Source organism: Cricetulus griseus, chromosome 5 (genome assembly GCF_003668045.3).
Source record: "Cricetulus griseus strain 17A/GY chromosome 5, alternate assembly CriGri-PICRH-1.0, whole genome shotgun sequence".
Taxonomy (NCBI): domain Eukaryota; kingdom Metazoa; phylum Chordata; class Mammalia; order Rodentia; family Cricetidae; genus Cricetulus; species Cricetulus griseus.
This window is the reverse complement of record NC_048598.1, coordinates 85510888-85533825: the sequence shown is the minus strand read 5'-3', so window position 1 is coordinate 85533825 and position 22938 is coordinate 85510888. Positions and strand designations below refer to the sequence as shown.

General features: G+C 46.5%; 1 long non-coding RNA gene across 3 annotated transcripts in view; it reads right to left on the bottom strand.

Moving 5' to 3' along the window:
- Nucleotides 1–1308: 1308 nt before the first annotated feature.
- The window catches only part of LOC103160768, a 53996-nt gene continuing 32366 nt past the window's right edge, over nucleotides 1309–22938 (bottom strand). For all 3 annotated transcript variants that reach the window (XR_003485777.2, XR_003485778.2, XR_004770265.1), the window contains 2 exons: nucleotides 5327–5469; nucleotides 1309–1669 (listed from right to left, as the gene is read on the bottom strand). This is a non-coding gene — a long non-coding RNA (uncharacterized LOC103160768). The remainder of the gene's footprint in view (nucleotides 1670–5326; nucleotides 5470–22938) is intronic.

Here is a 22938-nt window from a genome sequence, read left to right as displayed (position 1 = left end):
AGAGGCAGGAAGATAGATGGGGCTAGGAGATGAGGAGAATTCTGGGAGATGTAGGCAGAGAGGCACCATGAGAGATGCCATGAAGCCACTGAAGGAGTAACAGGAACAGACCCTTCTCCAGTAAGCCAAGACCACGTGGAAATACATAGATTAATAGAAATAGGTTAATAATTAAGATAGAGCTAGACAACAAAGCCCTAGCCATCAGCCAACAGTTTAATAATTAGTATATGTCTCTCTGTGTTTATTTGAGAAGGGTGGTGGGACAAGAAACTCCAGCAACAAGTCATTACTTGAGCCATTAACTCCCTGGATAAGGGATCAGTTCTTAAGAAGAGATCATTGCATTTGAGGTGAAATTATGACTTAAGAAGAGGTGTACTGGTACCAAGTTGTCAGGGAGTGGATTTGTGATGGTTAGTTTTATTTCAACTTGACTGGGCTTAGGGATACCAGAGAGCTGATAAAACATTATTTTGGGGTGTGTCTGCCTTTAGCAGTTGAGTATATCCATTTGGCTCCTACTACTAGGACCCAACTGTTCTTGTTGAACTTGGGTTTGCAATTGAATTCCTCAGATTTCCATGGACAAGTCAGGCACAGGGTTCTCCCAGGTTGCTGGGGCTCCCCTCAAGAGTCTACTTCTCAGGGTATGGGTGAAATGAACCCCACAGTGCAAATGAATAGGTCTTAAATGGCAAAGCCACTAAGCATTTTGATCTCCCTTTGCTTTTAAATCTTCCTCTACATGAAGCCAAAAAAGGCGGATATCTCTAGATGTCTCATTGTCTTAGGGTCACTACTGCTGTGATGAAATACCATGACCAAAGAAACTTGGGAAGGAAAGGATTTATTCAGCTTTTGCTTCAGCATCACAGTTCATCACTGAAGGAAGTCAGGACAAGAACTCACACAGGGCAAGAACTTGGAGGCAGGATCTGATGCAGAGGCCATGGAGGGGTGCTGCTTACTGACTTGCTCTCCATGGTTTGTTCAGCCTGCTCTCTTATAGAACCCAGTCCAGGGATGGCACCACCCACAATGGACTGGGCCCTCCCCCATCAATCACTAATTAAGATATTCTCTGCAGACTTGCGGGCATCCTGATCCTATGGAGGCATTTTCTTAATTGAGGTTTCTATCTCTCAGATGACATTAGCTGTGTCAAGCTGACATAAAACTCTACAGCACACTCATGGTGGCTCATCTTTTGATCCATATAATATAAATGCATTTTGCCTGATGAAACTTTTATGCACCCCAATTGCCTCGCCCCTTGAATATCTTTGTATATTCATGGTCTTCTGATTTCAGCTCTAACAGATTAGAAAACTTGAGTCATTCTTTTGAAATACAGTGTGCTTCCTTCCCTGTGCGCCACTCTGTGTCTCCCAGCTTCTTAGGGACTAGGAGCATAGCAACTGTTTCAGGAGGGGCCACTATTTCCTTAGGCAAGGAGCCTTTGTCCTCACCACTGTGGCAGAGGAGGCCTCTTCTGAGAAGGAGTCACACCTCATTTACAACCAGGAAGCAATGAGTAAATGAACACATGTGCTTAGCTGGTTTTCTCCACTTTCTTCAGTTTCTCATGGTGAGGAGGGCGGGATGGAGGAAAATTGGCCCTTGAAACCATGGAGGCTTAGCAGTCTCTTGATCTGCCAGGTTCAAGCTGGAAAAATAAGAAAACTGTGACATCATTCAGTCTAGGTCCAAGGACCTGAGGACCAGGAGCACTGCTGTCCATCCGCAAGAGATGAATGTCTCCTCTCAGAGACAGAGCAGATTCACCCTCCCCTATGTCTTTGTACTCTATACAGACGCTTAGGAGAACCAGCCTACCAAGTGGAATGCCAATCACTCATGGCAGCACCCTCATGATACACCCCAAATTATCCAAGCTGGTGCATAAAATTATCCATGCAAATTTGGATGAGCTCTATCAAATTTTATAAACAAACTATGAGACTAAAAGAACTTTTCTTAGAATGGCTCCTGGCTCTGCACATTTCAAATCTTGTTTCTCTGCCTGTCATCCCTGCCGCACACACTTGCTGTACCAAGAACCCTAGGATATACTCGAACCACATCACCAAGAGTTTTCCAGAAAACCATTCCTCTCCAGTAACTGGCATACACAGAGGTGACCGGGAGCCATGCATGAAATCATACATTTATAGCACCCCATTTGAAGTCTTCCTGTTTCTCACAGTCAGTGAGCTGGATCCCCCAAATGTTCCCAGTTCCAGTCCCAGTCCCACATGACAGGAAAGAAAATGTGACAGAGAGGAAGGCAGAGTAAAAAGAAACGTGGCCTTTAATGACTGTACTTGGAATAACACTTCTGCAAATTTTATAAAAACGAAAGGCCTTGTGAAAGCATTGGAGTGGGGGGGGGGTCCCAAGCCTTGGAAGGAGGGGAGAGAGAATGGCAACTGCTCAGCAGAGAGGTAGAGTCCTTAGAGATGAAAGAGACCCAGAAAAGGGTAATTACTAAGGTGGGGACCTCAGAGCTGCAGCCTCTGGCACAATTATCCTAACAAGTTAAATTAGCCCCAGATAAACCTGCACCTAATAACTCTGGGCTGCTTGTGCCTGGAGCTCCCATTTAGAAGGAGGACTTCAAAGCCCCAGGCTGGGTCACCAGAGGTAATAATCCTGCCCCCCCATACATGTGGGTGCAAGGCCTGTGCATGGGTGGAGGGTCTGAATATCACCTCTCCCAAAATCCCAGGACCCAAGAAAGAACGTCCACAGATTTGTTTAAGAACACACATTTGCCCATCCCAAAGCTCTTCACACCAAGCACCTATGAATGCATACATACATCCTACAGATGCACACACACACACACACACACACACACACACACACAGACACGCACCTCTTTTCTTAAAACAGAAAGTTATATATGTTTAAGACAGAAAGTTTATGTTGTGTCTGTGTATCTACCATATGTGTGCAAGTGCCCACGGAAGCTAGAAGAGAGCATCAGATCCCATGGTTTTACAGGGTTATGGGTGGTTGTGAGCTACCTAACATGGATGCTAGGATCCAAACGGCCGAGCCATTTCTCCAGTCGGCACCCTACACTCTTAAGAGCAATCCCAAGACATAGATCCAGCTCTCCAACAAGCCTCAGGAGATCACTCCATTGGGGGAGGAATGGCACAGGCAGACAAAGGAAGGATGCTGCTTCCTTCTATTCCCTGAATGCAGGTTAGGACCCATCATGGGAGCTAGCTTCCTTCTTTATATTTACACCAGTACTGAGCTCCACGGTTCTGCAGACTTCATATGCTTCTTCTAATTTTTTCTTTCATGTATTGTTCTTCTGCCATGAATGGGATACAGTTTATCTTTCATCCATGCTAGAGACTTGGTCCCCAAAGCAACAGCACCGGAAAGATAGTGGGACTTTCAAGAGAGAAGTAATTGGGTAGTGAGAACACCACCTTCAGAAGAAGCTTACCACAAAAGAACGGGCTGATTCCTCATAGGAACCAGCTAGTTATGTGTGCAATACTCAACACCCTTGCTTGTGCTCCCATCATGTGATGCCATCCACCATGCTGTCACAGAACACTCCCACCAGAAGCCACACAGAGTGGCCTACGGGATCACAGAGTCTGAGCCTCCCAAACTGTAAGCTAAATAAAACCTCTTTTCTTTTTAATGTGCCCCACCTCAGGTCTTTTAGTGATAATAACACAAAGCAGACTAAGATGGGGCTGGAGAGATGGTTCGGTAGTTAAGAGCAGGCATACTGCTCTTGTAGAGAGCTCAAGTTCAGTTTCCAGCATTCGCATAGGGTAGTTCACAGCATGTGTAACTTTAGGTAGTTCCTAAGGATATATACTCTGTTCTGGACTCAGTAGACACCTGCCTCATACATGTACCTACACACACACACACACACACACACACACACACACACACACACAGTGCACACAATTAAAAATTAAAATAAATCTTATAAAAGAAAAAAGCAGACTAAATTATATCCTTTTGGTTTTTTCAATACATTTATTTACATATACTGTATAATATATTATGAAGTGTGTGTGTGTATGTGTGTGTGTGTGTGTGTGTGTGTGTGTGTGGTGTGCACCTCAGTGGACATGTGTAAGTCAGATATGGGTCCCAGGGATTGAACCCAAGTCATCAGTCCTAGTGGCATCTCCCTGGACTGAGGAAGATATATTCTAAGAAAAGACACCTGAACCAGACTGTAGAAAAAGATGTCTAGTCAGCATCCACAAACTCGATATCATAGCCATTACAGCCTGAGCCCAGACCTCCCCAACTCCACATGGTGCTGCCTAGAAGGCTGGGGTGGTGTCTGATCTCAACCTCCTCCAGAGGAATGAGAACAGTGAGGCAAACATGGGGGGAGGGTGTATGAAGCTGCCGACCTTGGGTCTTAAGCTCCTTAAGGTCTCCCTATGTGAAGCCGATGACCCCGGGTCTTAGGCTGGCTAAGGTCTTCCTCTGCCTTAGCAGTGTGTGTCGGGGTGGTGGATGCGGGTCAGGGGGGAGATGTGAAGCCACTGACCCTGGGTCTTAGGCTCGCTAAGGTCCCCACTTTAGTTTCTCTATTTCAGGACAGCATCAATTCTAGCACTTTCATTAATTCGAAAAGGAGATTCCAAAGCTATCTGATGGGAGTCAAGACCCTGGGTTCAAGATCTAGGGTGAGGAGAGTTCGGAATTAGGAATGATAATGGCCTGAGCATCTCTGACTGGGAGGAGGAGGGGCTCAGCCTCCAGAGTAATCCCAGCTGGGAGCCCCAGACCAGTCAGAGTGGACTGGACTGAAGCAGGGCTTTGGGACTCTTCCGTTCAGGAAAACCCTATTCTGTCCTGAGTCAGAGGGAGAAAGAAAACAGGAAACACATGTTCTTTAAAGGAGGCTGAGCACCCAGACTCAAGATGCCCTCCAGGGAGAGTCTGGGCCTTGCAAAGGGATTTCTCACCTCACCTGGGGACCTACCCTGACCAGCCCTTGAGGAAGAGATGCATTTGTTAAACTTGTCTGAAAACAAAAGCACTGGTAGGCAGCATATCTGTGTTCTTACCAACACCTGTGCAACCTTGAGAAAGGAGATCAGCCTCTCTGGGCCTCTGTCTCCTCTCCCTGCAAAATGGTGGTGACTGTTTTCTTCTCTGCTTCACCTGCCTCACCGGCTTTGGAACGATAAAATACCACACACATAGAAACAAGTGGGAATGCCAAAGATAGTCTTTCTTCCCAGCTCCCCACCCTTCCTGCAAGTTCTAAGTTCCAGGACTCCCCCTCTGATTGCCCCAAAGAGAAGGAGTAACTCACCTGTCATTCATCCTTTGCTTTTCCTCTGTCAGAGGCCTGATGCTCTCCTCTTGAGGTGTCTGGTCATCTTGTCATAAACTGAAGAGCACCTGAGTTATTCTTGGCATTCTCCCTGTTGTCAGCAGGTGTGTCAGAAGCCCTGGCTGGAGGTACAGGACCCAGGTCAGAGCATGTCATGACATGCCTGGACCCCACCCACGCCTCTTCCTTTGATTCAGTCCTTACTTATGGGGGACTTTGGATTTGACCAGCACAGTTACTATTAAGCCCAGGGAAGGGCAGCCTGAAGTGATGCTGTGCTGTGTCTATGAGCTGTCTGTGGCCAGGCAAGGAAGGGATCTCAGAAACCTTTGTGAAATCCACCATCTGCTGCCTACACCAGACCCAGCCACAGGTTCATTTTTCCTCCCTGTGCTACATCTCTGGGGGCAGATCCTAGGGCCTCTGAGGAAAAAGAAGCTTGGAAAGTACTCAGGATGTCTGAAATTTATAGAGACTATGGTGTGGATGTAACTATGACATTGACACTCCTATGCCATCCTCCCCCCCCTCCCCAGGAGCATGCCTGGGTTTCCTTCTGTGCCACCATTGGAAGTCCTCTCAGAGGTTGGCCTGGGACCAATAACTGGCAAGGAGCTTAAAGGAGAGCTAAGAATTGTTACGAGAGGTTCTTTGTCCCGGCTGGTCTCGCCACCTTTCAGCCCCAAATGAACACACAGATGCTATATTAGTTATAAAATTGTTGGCTGGTAGCTAGGGCTTCTTATTGGCTAGCTCTGTCTTAATTATTAACCCATTTATATTAATCTATGTGTTTCCATGTGCTCTTGGGAGCTTACCTGAGAATGTCTAGATCTGTTACTCCTTTGGCGGCCTACATGGTGACTCTTTCTGGTGGGCTTTCTCTGCCTGCCTTTCCCAGAATTCTCCTCATCTCCTAGCCCTGCCTATACTTCCTGCCTGGCCAATCAGTCAATCTGTGTTTTATTCATCAACCAATAAGAGGAACATATATACAGAAGGACATCTCCCATCACAGAATGCCTGAACAGTAGTGGCACACGGCTTTAATCCCAGAACTTGGGAAGCAGAGGCAGGCACATCTCTGTGAGTTCGAGGCCAGCATGGTCTACAGAGGGAGTTCCAAGACAGCCAGGACTACACAGAGAACCCCTGTCTCAAACAAAAAACAAACAAAAGAAGAGCTAAGAGGCCTTCTGAGGAGGAAGTACGCCAATCTACGGGCTCAGCTTTGTATACAGAATGGAGCTGCCAAAAGCATGAAGATGGAGCAAGTTAAGTCTTTACCAAGGGAACATAACCTCATCCAGGCCAAGAGAGGTGAGATGAGCATATATCTCCTACCTCCCTTCTCTGGTCTGCCTATTGGATGCAGAGGACTCTGAGGCCATAAAGAACACAGAATCATTAAGTTCAGGCGTCTCCAAATGGATGGCCTCCTTCCAGCCAAGAGCACCCACATTAGCCAGTTTAGACAGTTGAGTGAGAATTTGCCTCTGTGGTGTTGAGCCAGGGGAATTTGTGGATCTGTTTGTTTTATCAACAAAACATTATCATGAGGCAATTATTTTATGGGGACATGACTGCAAGAAGAAAATGCCCCAATACTTCTAGTATCTTCTGGCCTACCTCCAACATAGGATTTGGCTGTGGTTAGGTTCCCTTTCTCAGCCTTGATGCCATAAGTGTGTTATGTCAGAAACATGGGTGAATGCATTTGTGTCCTTTCAGATTGTCAGAATTTGTTGAATAACAAGAAATCCACAAGGTACAGCTGTTTCACTGGCAGCTTTTTAGCAAGTAGTCCTGCTTTCCTTGGTAGCTCTGGCCAAGGCAAACACCGGTTCTTTTACTACAATCTTAACTGCTAATATTAACTCTCAGATCGTACATCATACACACTCACATAGTGAAGAGGGAAAAAAATAAGGCCACAGAAGAGTTCAAAAGATTTCAAAAGAGACCAGAGAGGCATGAAAGAATAGCAAAGTCTCCATGGGGTGGGCGGTGGTGGCACACCTTTAATTCTAGCACTTGGGAGGTAGAGGCAGGCAGATGTTTGTGAGTTCAAGACAAGCCTGGTCTACAGAGTGAGTTCCAGGACAGCCAGAGCTCCAGAGGAACCCTGTCTCAAAGAAACAACAACACAAAACCAACCAACCAAACAAGCAAACAAAAAGAGTCTCTATAGGGGTAATATGAACCAAGGCAGAAGGGCTGTTGGAGTCACTGTTGGAGTCACAGGTTTGAACAGAACTCCAGAGAAAAGAATCCAAATTCAGAGGCATTGCAGGGCTGAGGAGGCCAGTGAAGCAAAGGGCAGGACCAGGTCAAGATAGATGGACAGACAGAAGACCCTGGTAGACAAACAGGAAAACAGGCAGACGACAATTCAAGTAGGCTGCAACAGCAGTGGGAACCACACTGAATGGAAGCCCCTGGAACAGTTGGGAGTTGTCTTTTTGTCCCTTGACACACCCTCTGCACAGGCTAGGTGACAAGCTGACAGGGCCATTGCTATTGTTGAGTTAGGTGTCCTCCTCTTTTGGGGGTCCTTCAAGGCAGTTGCACCTTTTCCAATCTGGTTTTCTTGACATGATTTGTAAATGCCATTTGCTCCTGCAGTCTCCATATATTATAGAGTGGCAGCCAAGAATAAGCCATTTATTGGTCTCTGTCACGTGGTTGGTTCCAACAGATGGCGATGCTATCTACCAAGGTACAGAGTCATCCTCCTTCCTCAAAAAGAAGTCAAAACCTGCATGTCAAATGGAGTTTCTTGGGCTACTGTTTTACACCATAGAGAGTAGCTTAGGGTGGGGACCCTGCCTGATCATGTGTCCTTGTGGGCCCCAGTAGGGGGAAGCTCTAAACCTGAACATTGAGTGTATTTGTCCTAGCCTCACACATCTTCCTGTTCCAAGCCCAATCCCAACCCAGCCTGGCCATGCTGACTGTCTAGCTGGCTCCTGGTTGAAATTTGTCTGGACTCCAGCTGTTAGTAGCATTGTCTTAGGGCCTCTCTTCTCTGCTTTGGGGCACCCTAGGATCCCAGTCCCTCTTCTTCCTTTCCAGGTTCTACCCCTCCTTCCTCAGAGGCCAGTGAACTCCGTGACAGCCCAGAGGCCAGATGAGCCTGCCTATATAGCAGTGGAGAATGCCCCCTAGTTTTGCATCTTTACAGAGCTAGGCATTTAAATAGGCCTGCACAAGGGCAGAGAGCAAGGTCTACATGAGGAGAGATGGTTAGGAGGTATCGAGAGGCCCGAGGGAGAGGTTCAGGAGAATAGTCTCTGCTATCACCAGAGAACGGTTAGAAAGCAGTGAAGGAAAATACTGGAATAAAGGGGAGACTCCAGTCTGCAGCATGGGACTGAGAGTTCTCCAAAGATGACAAGATGCCTGTGTCTGGTCCGTATCACTATTGGGTTGCTAGGAATTTCCAAGTCTACACTCCCCGACTCAGACCAAATATCATGGCTTCTGTGGTTTGTGACTGAGACATGCTGGGCCACGAAAGATTCCCAATGATGAAACAAAGCCCCATAGAGGGGGGATCTGCAGTATTCTGAGGAGGCTTTCTGAAAAAGGTGGCATCTGGGGACAGTCACATAATCTCACTGGCCTGGCTTACCTTTCACAGTTCTCAGGAGTGTGTGTGGTATGTGTGTATGTGTACTTACATATGTGCATGTATGTACTTACATGTGTGCACGTGTGTACTTACATGTATACATGTGTATACTTACATGTATGCATGTGTCCTACATAGGCCCAGCAAAGGAAGTACAAGGAGAGAATTGGAGTACTATGCAATAGAAATAGGATATAAGCCACAAATATATGAGATATATATATATATATATATATATATATATATATATACAACCTTTCCAGTAGCTACATTTAAAATAAAAAAAGGAACATGAAAAAAAAGAAATAAAAGAAACAGGATAAATTAATCCTAATATCTTCTATTTGTGCCATTTTATAAGGAACGCTATCATTTTAACATGTAATCAAAGTTAAAAAAAAAAAAAGAACTGTATGACTTTTTTGTTGTTGCCTTGTATTGCACAGCACAGCTCCGGTCTAGGCAGCTGAGGTCAGTGTGACCCTGAGAATATGCTCTAGAAGACTCAACATGGTACCTCCCTACACTCTGGAAAGCCTGAGTGGGCAGCCTTGCTAAGCAAAGCCATGACACAACTCTGTAAGTAGCAGGCAGGGAAATCCATGCTCCATAAACACAAACTGCTATGTGTTACGATCCAGGGAAAGCGGCAGACAGTTTTAATCGGCTGCAAACCCGGCATGTGTTTGTACTTTGCTATTTACAGTAGGCCCTATGAGGAGGGGAGGCCTGTGAACAGCCCAGGGAGCGCCAAGTGGCCCAGTGCTCGCTCAGCACAGCTGCACCGTGTTCCCCAGACCCTCAGGTTACAAGCCAGCCCAGATTAAACCAGAAAGTTTTCATGGCCAAGGAAATGTGAGGGGGAGGTGGGAATTGGAGCCAAGAGCAAGGCCAGGAAATTGTTGCCAGCTGTGGTATGTGGACGCCAAAGATGGTAGACGCCTTGAGTCCTGCCCTATGTCATCTGGGCTCCGAGAGTCTACACCTAGGAGAGGTACTCCAAAAACTCTAGCTTAGCCAGCTGGCTGAGAATGGCTCACAGGAGGTGGAACTGTCATTGTCAGTATGAGGTTTGAGCAGGCACAGAGAGACCCTGGCTCAGCAGGCCACCTAACTTTTAAAGCTTTGTACCATTCCCTTGAAATTCTTCAGTTTTGAACAGCAGGCTGAATGTTTTCATTTTGTGCTGGGCCCTGCAAACTGTGGATCTAGTCACAGGAGAGGCTGATGCAGGCAACAATAAGCTCTTCCGGCCCAGGATTCCTGGTCGGGGTGTGGGGGGGCATTGAGTATACTGAGGTTGCCCTGCAAGGAACTCAGGAGAGCCAAGCTCTGGAGAACAGCGCCAGGATGTTGTGTATTTTCCAAAGTTCAGATCACAATGGTCTCTTTTCACTTAAAGAAAAATGCCGCAACCATTTCCTACCAATGTTTAAGTCTTCACACACACACACACACACACACACACACACACACACACACACACACACACACCACATATTTTTAACCTTCCAAAGAATGTGCTGGTTTCAGTCCTTCCTGTGGCTGAGATCTCTTCTCTCTGCTCAAAGGGAGAGCCCTAGATCCTAGCGAGGTGGCCTGTTGACTTCAAAGCCACAGCCTACAAAGCTGGTGTTGGTGGGCCACCCCTAGATTAACTAAAGGCCTACCAATCAGGCAGTCATTCCTCCTGGATGAAAGTCACAGAAACACCATTATATCCTCTCCTTCACCTGTTAGAAATGCTACCCCAGTAATCTCCTGCCCACCTTAATTCTCCTCTCTTTGGCTGGACTGTGTCATCACCAGCGCGCAAATGAGTCCCCAAAACCTCCCATCCTAAAAGAGAAGTTTCCAGCTCCCTGCTTATTTCCCTTGAGAGCAAGCTCTCTAGAAAACATTATCTAAACTTGCTATTTCCAGTTCCCTTTGCCTTGGTCCTTCTTTCTAGGCCCTTGTAGGGTGTGTGCACATATGAGCATATGTGGGAGCACATGGAGACAGAGGTCAACCTCCTCCTGTGTTACTTATTCCTCAGGACCCAAACACCTTGTTTTTGAAACAGGTCTCTCACTGGAACACTTGTGTGAGACTTGTGTGAGAGTGTTTGCAGAGAAAGAGAAAGAGAAAGAAAGAGGGAGAGAGAGAGAGAGAGAGAGTAAGAAGCCACCCTGAATGTGTCAGAGAGAAGCCACCCTGCATGTGGATGGTATCATTCCACCGGGTTCTAGACTGAATAAAAAGGAAAAAAAAGGAGAAAAGGAGCTAAGCCTAGGTATTCAGGAGGCGATATGACCAGCTGCCTTGCGCTGTTGTCACTATGACCCACCACAATGGAGCGTCTCTTTGAACTGAGAACTAAATCCCGGCCTCCCTCAAGTTGCTTTGTCAGGCATTTTTATCACAACAGTAGCTGAAGGCTATGCTTCTGCCACTCCTGGATAGTATAAGGACACGGGGCACTGTTTTAACTCCACTTAATAACGTCTGCCAACACATGCTAAGAGTTTCAGATATGTCAAATATCTAAGTGTTTCAGACCCTACACACACACACACACACACACACACACACATACACACACACACACTTAGGTTCTTTGGACTAATACAAAATCCAAAGACCTTTCCCTTTTTATTTTTCTTTATTTCTTTAGGGAATGTGTGTACATGTACATGCATTCATGGTACTGGGCATTAAACCCAGTACTTCACACACACGGCAGGTAAGCACTTTCTCTACCACTGAGCTACAGCCATCCCTTTTTATTGGCATTGGTTTCTTTTATTTTAGATATTATAATTGCATCATCTCTCCCTTCTCCTTCCTCCCTGTAAGCCCTTCCACATCCTCATCTTGGCTCTCTTTCAAATTCATGGCCTATTCCCTTTGTTATTTCGTGCATACGTATGATACGTCTATCCTTTTAATTATTTATTTATCCATTCATTCATTTGTTTGTTTATTTATTTATCTTGGGTAGTGTCTTGCTAAGCTGCCTACCTGGTCTGAAACTCAAAATCCTCCCACCTTGGTGTCCTAAGTTATGGGATGGCAGGTGTCTGCCACTGCACCCACCTCACAGCTACCTTTCCTAGTCCTCTTCCTGCCTGCCTGCCTCTTCAAGATCATGTTTGAGTTCATTTCCCTTCTGCTGCAGACAGAGTCACCAGAGGATGAGATTTATCCGGGCTTGGGTTTCTCAAAGCACCTCTATTTCTCTGCTGTCTGTGTTTCTCTTCCACACAGTCATAGTTTGGAAGTCAATCACAGTCTTTGGGCTTTCATTCTATTGTCCTCTGGATTTGAATTCTCACTAGAGAATCGGCCATCTATCTGCTTTGTCTTTCTTCTGGCTTTTAGGATTTTACCTTTGTGTTTGCTTTTCAGCATGCCCTCGGTCTTCCCATAAGGGAGAAGATGAAATATGGAAGGAAAGGAAGCAGCACACGTCTGTGACCTCAGACCAGACAAAGGGACCTTCCTTGTGATGTTTAGAGGAAACCCCAGAGGTGACACCATATATCTGGCAGCCACCACAGTCACAAGGACTCTTTCCCAAGGATGGTGCTGAGTCTGATCACCAAACTGCAGGATCATAGCCCTAGGCTAAGGTAGAGGAAGACCGGAAGAAGGGAGTGGAGGGCATCCTATCTGAGCTGTTGGCATCCAAGAGAGCTACCTTGTGACTCATGGCCCTTGGCCAATGGCATGTGAGAGCACATGACAGATGCCATGTTCCAGCAGACACAGTAAGAGCCAGTGTTGTGCTGAAACCTAATGTTCACAGCCAGATGAGTGGAGTCACAAGATCCGTACCGCAAGAGCAGCAACCTTTGTCTGTTGTGTTCATTGCTGTGTTGCTGGCTCATAGACGAGTGTCTGTCTGTCGTGTAGCAAGTACTCAATACACATTTATCAAATTCATTGAATAGGATGAACCTTAGCTTCTGCCTAAGTGGGATCCTCCCCCAACCAGGGAAGTGACATATTTGTCCAGCCAGACAGGCATCTCCATTCCCAAATAAAGACAACAACCTCTAGCTGAGTGGTCAGCCTTCCTGGTCTCTCTACGAGCTCCTTACACAGGCTAAGAGACAAATCTATGGCCTCCCACTTTGCTTCATAGTTGGCCTGCATTTGAGGATCCTGCAACAACACAAACAGTTGGTGGTCCTCATGGTAATTGCTGCAAAACACATTCTTTTTTTTTTTTTCTTTTTGTAAAAACAGGGATATGGCTCAGTCAGTAATATACTTCCCGTGGGAGCACGAAGCTCTGAGGCTGAGCCCCAGCATCCATGGAAAAGCCAGGCACAGTGGCATGTCCATAAGCCAAGCCCTGAGGAAGCAGAGGTAGGCAGGCCAGCCAGTCTAACTGAAGACTAAGTTCCAGGCTCAGTGAGAGATCCTGTCTGAAAAATAATAGAATAGAAGAAGGTGGGAGGGATTGTGTTGTGGGTAATGGACAATTGGAGGAGAGACATTGGATATACGTACAAACTTGTCAAACAGTAAATACTATTAAAAAATAAGGTGGGAATCTGTTTGAGGAAGATGCCACATGACAACCTCTGGGCCCACACATGTGTGCATACATACACACATTCATACAGAGGGAAAGACGTTGATGGAATATTCACCTAAGAAATCATGCCTTCCTTATCAGAACCTGGAGCTGCCAATCTAACTGTCCCTACATCAGTGGTGGCAGAAAGAAAGCTTTGGGTGCAGCAGGCTTAGTTAGCAGAACGAATGCTGGTTGGGAGCCCCACCCACTGTATTTGTCTCCAGACAAGCCTGCGTGCAGTGCTAGCAAACAGCAAGGAACAGAGTGCCTGTCAAACTCTGTATTTAAAGTCTAACCTTAGGAAGCTGCCAATAGAGAGCCTGGAACTTTCTGGGCCGAGGGCCCTAGGAAGAAGGGTGTTGCTGGCACAGGACCATGTGGGACTCAAGAGGGTTTAGAATAAGAGGAAGGTCTTCTAAGTGTAGCTGGAAGCCTGGCTAGAACATGGATGGGAATTTTCCCTAAATGGATGGGAATTAATGCCAGGCATTTACTTTGTATTGCATGTGAGGCTGCCATATGTCAGTTTTACCTACCTGGAGACTGTAATATAGTTTACAATCTGTTTAATGGATCCCCTTTTCTGTAATTATTGAGTTCTAAATATAAAGACATCCCCACCCCTTGATGCCAAACATGGCTGAGGACACCTAGGCAAAACAGTAGGCTGGCCTATCTCAAGTGAAGACTCCAGGCTCACAGTTACTATAACCATAGCAAGGGCAGAACCAGGCCTGTGCCTATTTGGAGCAGTACGTGTGTATCACAGGACCAACATACTGTGAGTTGTTCCCTCTCATAAGTATCTCTAGACAAACACAAATGCACCCAGAAAACCGACCTGCTGATCAGCAAAGACAGAGGACTCTAAACTCTACTTTACAAATGGCCAGAAATGTATTGTTTAGAATGGAAAATGGTCTCCACGATTAGGACACCCTTTTCTCTCTGGGTTTGTTCAGGGAAAGCCCTGGGTGCTTCGGACCTTGGTGGCCCCCACCTGATGGAATTGGGCTTCTCTCCTTACTGTCTTCTTTCCAGGGAAAATCAGGGTCCCATTTCTCAGGACACCCAGCCATAGTCATGTTCTTTGCATCCAGCTGAAGAGATGACACACAACACCCAAGCCTCTCTCATTGCCTTTGCAAGTCATTGATCCTCAAGAGCTCCAGATGAAGCCAGTCTCAAGCCATATCCCAGCCACCCAGAAGGGCAACAGAGAAGAAGCAGATTCAGGCCTTAGGGATTTTTGAAATTGCTTTGACTTTCTTGTTTGTTTCTACAAAAGAAAACCCTCAGCTCTGGTCCCAGGGGAAGCAAGGGGGGGGGGGGGCGACCTGCAGCCTATTTCTGAGGTGGTCAGTCCCCACAGGAAGGAGGGAGTATACAGTTTGAAGAGGCAGGCCCCTACTTCCTGGTGTGGAGCTAAGAAGCTGGTGGGCTCTTTTTGCAGGCTGTAACTATTTCTCAATGACATTATTTTGTTAGACCCCCCGGAAAACTCAAGTATCCGGGGTCCCAGGCCACGACTGCGGTCACCCCAATCACCAGGCAGATTCGAGAGCTTGCTGCAAACTGCATGAGGCTTTATTGTAATTTAACGAGCTAACCCCATGTTAGCTCGGGTCTTTCACCCACCCGCCATGGCGGATGGCTAGCAAAGACAGCTCCTAGGGCCTCCCAAGAGATCTTATAGGGCAGCGTAAGGGGAGTGTCTAGGGGTACGCATAGGCTCACGATTGGTGTGCCTCCAGGCTTTGAGGGCTTGCCCTGTGTTGATTGGTCAACTGGTTGATATGGCCCTCCCAGGGTAGTTGCTATGCTCTGTGAGTCATTGCTGTGTGCAATGTCCGTAAACTACACCCAGGGTCGGAGAGCATAGCGCCACCAGCTAACTTCTGATTGGTTCCTTGTCACGAGGCAGGCATCTGACTTTCTAGTGACTGACTAACTTCTGATTGGTTCCTTGTCACAAGGCAGGCATCTGACCTCTAAGTGACCAAGGCAAGGTGATGGCAAGCATGTGTTCGGCTGTTATGGCTGCCGAAAGGGAAGCTGGTCCCTTCAATTTCATTTGTTATATTCATTGATCGTCTCACTAGGTGACGTGGAAAGAGCATTGTCTTAGTTTAGGTTGCTATAACAAACAAACAAACAAATCATACCTCAGCTAGTGATATGATAGCCCATCTCAGAAAAGCACTTACTATGAAAGCCTAGCAATTTAAGTTTGATCACTGGAACCTATATACAGGTGGAAGAACAAACCAACTCCACAAAGTTGGCCTCTGACCTCCTCAAGCACCCCGGGTGTACACATACACAGCTGCATGTGTGTACACACACAAGCTCACACAACAATAAAGTTTAGGGCCTGGAGAGATGGTTCAGTGGGTTAGAACAACTGCTGTTCCTTCCAAAGGACCTGAGTTCAGTTCCCATCACCTACCTCAGGCAGTTCACAACTACCTGTAACTCAAGTTAAAGGGCATCTGATGTCTCTGGCACCTGCCCACACATGCAACACACCCTCTACATGCACACGTGTACACACACACACACACACACACACAGGTGCACACACACACAATGAAAATGAATATCTCACAATCAACATGCCCCCAAACACACACACACACAAAATAAAAATGAATATTTTACATGCAACATGCCCCCTACACACACACACAATAAAAATGAATATTTTACATGCAACGTTCCCCCTATACACACATACATATAATAAGAATGAATATTTCACATGCAACACACCCCTACACACACTCACACACACACACACACACACACACACACACACACACACACACTATATAATAAAAATGAATATTTTTTAAATTTTAATTTTTTAATATCTGGGAGCATATCCTAAGCAACACTTTACAACAGGGAACCAGAAGTCTGAAATTAAGTTGCATAGTTGCTCCTGCGAGGGACCTCTTCTGGGTTGCATATTAATTATTTCCTGTTGTGTTCTTTTATGGTGGACACTGTTGTGTCTTTTTTTTTTTTAACAAGGGCATGAAAGCTGTTTGTAAGGGTTATGACTTCATAACCTAATCACCCCCAGTCACCTTCTGGTACCCTCCATTAGCCTTTCTTAGTGTCTAACTTTTGTGTGGACCCCAACTTTCAACCCATTTTATAACAAGGAAACGGAGACTCCATAGTGTCTGTAACTCACCGGAGAATGATATGAAGAGCCTCCTAAAGTCAGCCCTCTAACTCCAAAGCTCCAGCCCTGTCCGTAACTTCTGTGTGCTCCCAGGCTTTATTTACCCTTGCTACATCTCTGTGCTGGGTTGTCTATGCAATCCACATCACAGAAAACACCTAGCCCGGAGATCTCTGCCGATGGTTGGCCACATGGTCTCAGACACATCTTTGCTGTCCTTGAGCCTCAGTTTCTTCATCTGATTGTGATGAATCAGTCCTTGTCTTCCTATCTCTGTCAGTTGATGGAGGGATCAAGTAAGGTGTCATATATATATCTCAGGGTGGGGGGAGGAGGCAGGCAGAGGCAAGATACAGAAAGATCATCATGGGTTCAAGACCAGCCTGGCAGATAGATAGCAAGTCCCAGTCAAGGCTGCATAGTATGATCCTTAGCTCAAAAGATAGGTGGGAAGGTAAGTAGATAGACAGGTAGGTAGATGATAGATAGATAGATAGATAGATAGATAGATAGATAGATAGATAGATAATACTTTAGCAAAATAGTCAAGTCCTTAAAAAATAGCAGTGAGGTGAAGAACAGCTTGATTTCTTAGACAAAGTTCTTTTCTCCCACAGCACAGGAAGTCAGGCAAGGAAATGGCAGACAGCCCCTCAGCTCTTGGTCCTGCAACTTCTGGCCAGGCTGGGAGCCACAGTCTTCCAGGCCTCTCCATGGTGACAGGAAACACAGCTGCTTCTCATTTGCCACCTGGTCTAAGCCAAGACTGTCTCTTCAGCCAGCCAGCCCACAGGGGTCTCAGCCGGGCTCTCTGGGCCATGGCTTCTAAGTGAGTCTTGCCTCTCTTTCTGTAAGAGTGGAAAAGGCAAAGGAGAGGAGTGGATTCAGGAAGTCCTGCAGGAAGAGGCATGGCTGCTGTACATAGGCCATTGTGCTTATATATAGCTACTCCCTCCTGAGCCCACAAGAAGGTTATCCATCCCTGCTCCAGACCCTGGGGACTTGAGATGACTCCTGGAGGAGTTACTCCCTTTCCTCACCCAGCTGGCAGAGTACTGTGTAACTGGTCTTGGCCAACACATCTACATATATAAAGAACCAATATTGTTCTTGTCTACACCAGCTCTCTGCTGTTTTCCCCTCCATAAAGGACCTAGATAGAGGCTGGCTTTCATCCTGGCTCCTGGAATGAAGATAGGGGTATGGGTTCAAGGACAAGCCCAATGTGTACCGTGAGTGAGAAATAAAATACTATATTTAAGACTCAGGCGCATTTGTTACTGCAGCCTTAGCTTGCACTGAAGAGACCAGACCCTCACCCAGCCCCCTGCTTTAGTAGCCATGACAGGCTGCAGAAAGACATGTGGACCTCTGACTCAGCACCTTGCTGGGCCTGCCCTAGTCACTAGGAGGTCAGATACCCTCCTCGTGGCAAGGAACCAATCAGAAGTTAGCCGGAGGGACTCTGGATGTGCTTTATGCCTCTGGGCGTGCATTACAGTAAAAGTGGCATAATAGTGATGTGCAGAGCATAGCAACCGCCCTGGGAGGACCTATAGGCCATAACATCCAATTGACCAATCAACACAGGACAGGTCGCCTGAGCCCGAATGTGCATCAATCCTGAAACTGTTACATATCCCTAGACACTCCCCTTCCACTGCCCAATAAGTTCCTCACCTCCTGGTTTCTCCTGGTCCTTGGATGGACAAAGGGCCTGAGTTAAAGGGGTTAGCTCGTTAAACAATAAAAGACTCTTTGCTTTTGTATCAGAATGGGTCTCTTGGTGATTTTGGGGGTTCAGTCAGCACAACAATACGTGCTGACTGACGCTCTGTCCAGTTTCTTGGTTTCCTCCAGTGTCGGAGATGAGTCTCAACCACAGTCTTATAGCCCAAGACCTGAAATTCCTGCATGGCTTCTATTTCCTGTGTGGAGGCTTCACCTTCCTATGGTCACTTCTGGGCATCAGATACCCGGTATACGAACTCTGACCTGGGCTCCTGGGTAAATGGACTCTCCACTTCTAATGTAACTGTCCACCCTTCTGGTTAAACTTCCCAAGCGAACTTGCAAGTGCTTCCCCTCACTCTCATGAATGGTCTACGTGCCGCTCATCCCCACAGACAAGCCCAGAGCAGATAGAGGAGGCCAATTCAGGCACACACTCTGCCCTCCCTGACAGAGCTTCTACCCTCATTCTGATGGGATGCCACAGGTGTGTGCAGGGGTGAACTCCATCACAGTCTTTCTCCCCAGCAGTTACGTGTTCTCGCAGAAGTCCTTAGGCAGCCTGCTTCTGCAAGCCTCCCCAGCCTTCTGCAAGCCTCCCCAGCCTTCCATCCTCGGGTCTGACTTTGTTCCCCACTGATAACACAGATCCTTTGCAGACAGAAACAACACTTGCTCATGTTTGTCTTCCCTCTTCCTCTACCCCTAGCTTCCCAGTTCTGTTTCAGATGACCAAGAAGAAACAGAAGTAACTTCAGCAAATGCATAGGCCTTGGCATGAGTTTACCAGTGAACCTTTTGGGGTTGTTTTGGGGGAGAGATTAAATTTTTATTTTTATAAGTATGAGGATGGCACAATGAGCAGAGAAGTCTGAAGACATGTACCAAAGGTTTACTCAGAAAATGTGTTTGCCCTCTGAGCTATCTCACTGGTCCTATTTAAGATAGGTTCTCATGTGTCCCAGGCTGGCCTTGAACTCGCTATGTAGCCCTTGAATTTTCAATCCTCTGATCTCTACCTTCAGAGTGGTAGGATTACAGATACATACCACCATAGCTGGTTTTATGGAGGTATTGGGGATCAAACTCAAGTCTCCGCTCATGCTAGGCAAGCACTCTGCCAAAGCAGCTACATTCCCAGCCCCTGCATCACTCACTGTTGTTTTGTTCTGAGACAGGCAGGGCTTCATACATACATAGCCTTCGCTGACCTAAAATTCTCTATGCAGACCAGGCTGGCCTTGAACTGACAGAGATCGACCACCTCTGCCTTCTAAGTGTTGGGATCAAAGGCGTGCACCACCACTCCCAGCTAAACCACTGTTTTACTCCAGTATTGTCACTCTACATTTCATAAGCATTTGTAATGGCAAAGAACCTTAACTGTGAATTAACTCCTAAGTCTCTGGAAGGGTCAAAGCCAGGACCTTTTACACAGAGGGGATGTGAATGAGCGACCATTACTCAGCCTATTCTAGTTGTTATTAGTAGCCATGACAGTCATCCGATCACTGTGTGATATTTCCAAGTTCACAGGAGCTCCTCCTATGTACACGTTATCCTTGGCGACTTGTAAGTAGCCTGATGGAGTGGGCTGCTATCATTGCCCCATTTTACAATTGATAAAAAGAGGTTAAGGAAATGCACATGACTGCCCAAAGGTGTATGATGAGAATTTGAACTTGAACTTAAGTGGAGGGTTTTTTTGTTTTGTTTTGTTTTTCTTCTTAGCTTCAAATATAGCATTGGCCATCAAACTTTGGCTCTTGATTCATTTAATTTCAAAGTTAAAACATGAATTTTGATTATTCCCAACACAGTGTGGCCTATTAAAATAGAATGCAAGACACCATGTAATTCAGAATTTTCTAGATGTCACATTTAAAAAGGAAAAAGTAAAAGGAAACTGATGAAATCAACTTTAACAGCAATTTTATTTAACTCAAGCTATAATTCCTACATGAAATAATAAGAGGTTTTATATTGTTCTTGTCTTGTTTTCCCCTATCTTTAAAAGATACTGTAGCCAGGTGTAGTGTACTCTCCAGCAATTCCAGAATTTAGGATCCTGAGTTTGAGGCAAGCAAATCTGGGCTACACATCAAGACCTAGTTGGAAAATAAAAGAAAGAAAGGAAGAAAGGAGAAGGGATGGAGGGAGGGAAAGAGAAAGGAAGGAGAGGAATGGAGGAGAAGAGAGGAGATTAGGGAGGAGAGCGGAGCAGAGAAAGCAGTATGTAGCTGAGGGTGCCCATTTCTCCCTGTACCAGCAATAGTCACTTAGATGCAACAGAAAACCACTGACTAAAGTTGTTTCTGATTCTTTTCCAAGAGAAAAAAAAAAAAAAAAAAAGGAGGTAAAAACACAAAGGGGCTTGAGATATTTCTCAGTGAACAAGGCACTAAGATAGTTAGCCAACAGGTAGGGCACCGTCACATAACAGGACACCCTTGAGCCGGTGGGACGAGTCACTAATTCAAATAACTATCTGAGGGTTGATCCTCCACTTGTGGACTCTCTCCTGTCAGTTTTCAGTTTAGACCAGGCCACCAGGACCACCATGCCAATCAAATGTTTGAAAAGCTGAGTTGGCTTTAATCGAGTGACTCCTTGCCCTGTTAGTCTACCGATGTAGCTGCTCTCTGCTCTAAGACCCCAGGAGATGCCTCTCCCCTCCACTCCCCACCCCCACCTCCATTCATTCAATGAGCATGAGGAAGAAAAGTCTCCTCTACCCCACAATAAAAACCGGGCTCCCACCCATGGTTATCCGTCACTGTATCGGGAACTCAGTTCTGATGGCTGAAAGTGAAATTTAAACTTGAACTTTGAAATTTCATAGTCTTTTTGTACTGGGAGCTAACCCCACACCTTCGTTGGTGCTAAGCAAGGGCTATGCCCCTGAACTACATTCCCCAGCCCACTTTGTTTTGTAAATAGGGGCTCACTAAGTTGCTCAGGCTGGCCTTGAACTCACTCTGTAGCCCAGGGAGGGCTTGCACTTGTGATCTTCCAGCCTCAGCCCCCACCCACCCAAGTAGCTGAACCTTCATCACCATCCCAGCTTCATGTCTGTACATTCTTGCAAAATAACAAACCCAGAACTGTCTCTAGGCCAACCACCACCACCACCCCAGTTTAAAAAAAAGAAAAACCCATGTATACTTAGAGCATCGCAAAGCACTACTGCCATCTGGTGGCGTAAGCTCACAGTCACAAGCAAGTTCCCCAAGAGGATACCATCAGCTTCTAGGAATGTGTTTTTCAAAAAGTGCTCTCTGACCTCAGTGGGGGTCCACGGAAACTGATTAAAAACGGACATTTCTGAGCCCTATAGAGTCTGGGTCTCCATAACAGACTCCAAACACCCACACTTAAAGTGAGTGTCCCAAGTGATCTTCATGCACACTAATTTGGAGAGGAGCTCAAGTCTAAAGAACTTATCTACATGATGCAAGCCGAGAAAATCCAGAGACAGCAAAAGCTGGAGGACTCTTTCTCCCTAATGCTGAGCAGAGTAAAGATTGCTGTTCTCTGAGCCTGCTGGGCTCCGTGGAGTTGTTTTATGTAGAAATAACACCCTTTGCACTGTACACACAAAGATAAAAAGAATCTAAATGCCCCCTCTCTCTGATGAACCCCTGTTGGCAGGCACCTGTAGCTCCCCTCCTCTTGTCACCCCAGCCTGCCTCTGTCCCTCCGTATCAAGATCCAGCCAGGTGAGCCCCTTCATAGCCCCTCCCATCTCTCTTCCCTGCCTCTGCAACTTTGCACACCGGCTAGTCAGTCTGTAAGGGCACTCCCACCCCTTCAAAGTAACAGTTTATCCAGGCATCACCTTCTCAGGAGGCTCTCTGGGGAGCCTTTAGGGCTAAACTAAGTACCCCCTTTCTACCCCCCTTCCCGAAAAAGCGCTATAGGCAACTGCATTGCACGACACCCACACACAACTGTAAACTTTACACGGGCAGAGCTGTGTCTCCGTGACTCCACAACCTGGCCAAACCTCTGCTGCACAGCTAGCAGGCTTCGTTCAGTATCTGCTGAGTGAATAAGTGTTTTCAAATGCAACAAGATGTCTGATTTTTTTTTCAATGATAAAACGATAAAACGGGGAAGGGTGTGGGGAAAGGGCAGGAACAGAGCAACCCGAGAATGTCCTCACCGCCTCCCAGGAAAGGAGTGATTTCCCCAGAGGACAGAGGCCTGTCACATCTTGCCCAGCTAATCTGACAGAAGCCAGCTGCAGTGGTTGTCCTGCCCTGGGGAAGGCATGCTGAGGCTGGGAACCACATGCCACTGTTTGCCCCTGGGGACAGGGGCACAGGGGGAGGGTAATTGACTTGTCTCCCAAATTTATTTATTAATTCCTAGCTGTAGCATTTGATGTGGTTTCCAGGAGGCACGCCGTTGAAATCTGTTCACTGCCTTCACTGCCTCCCCCCAACACACACACACACACA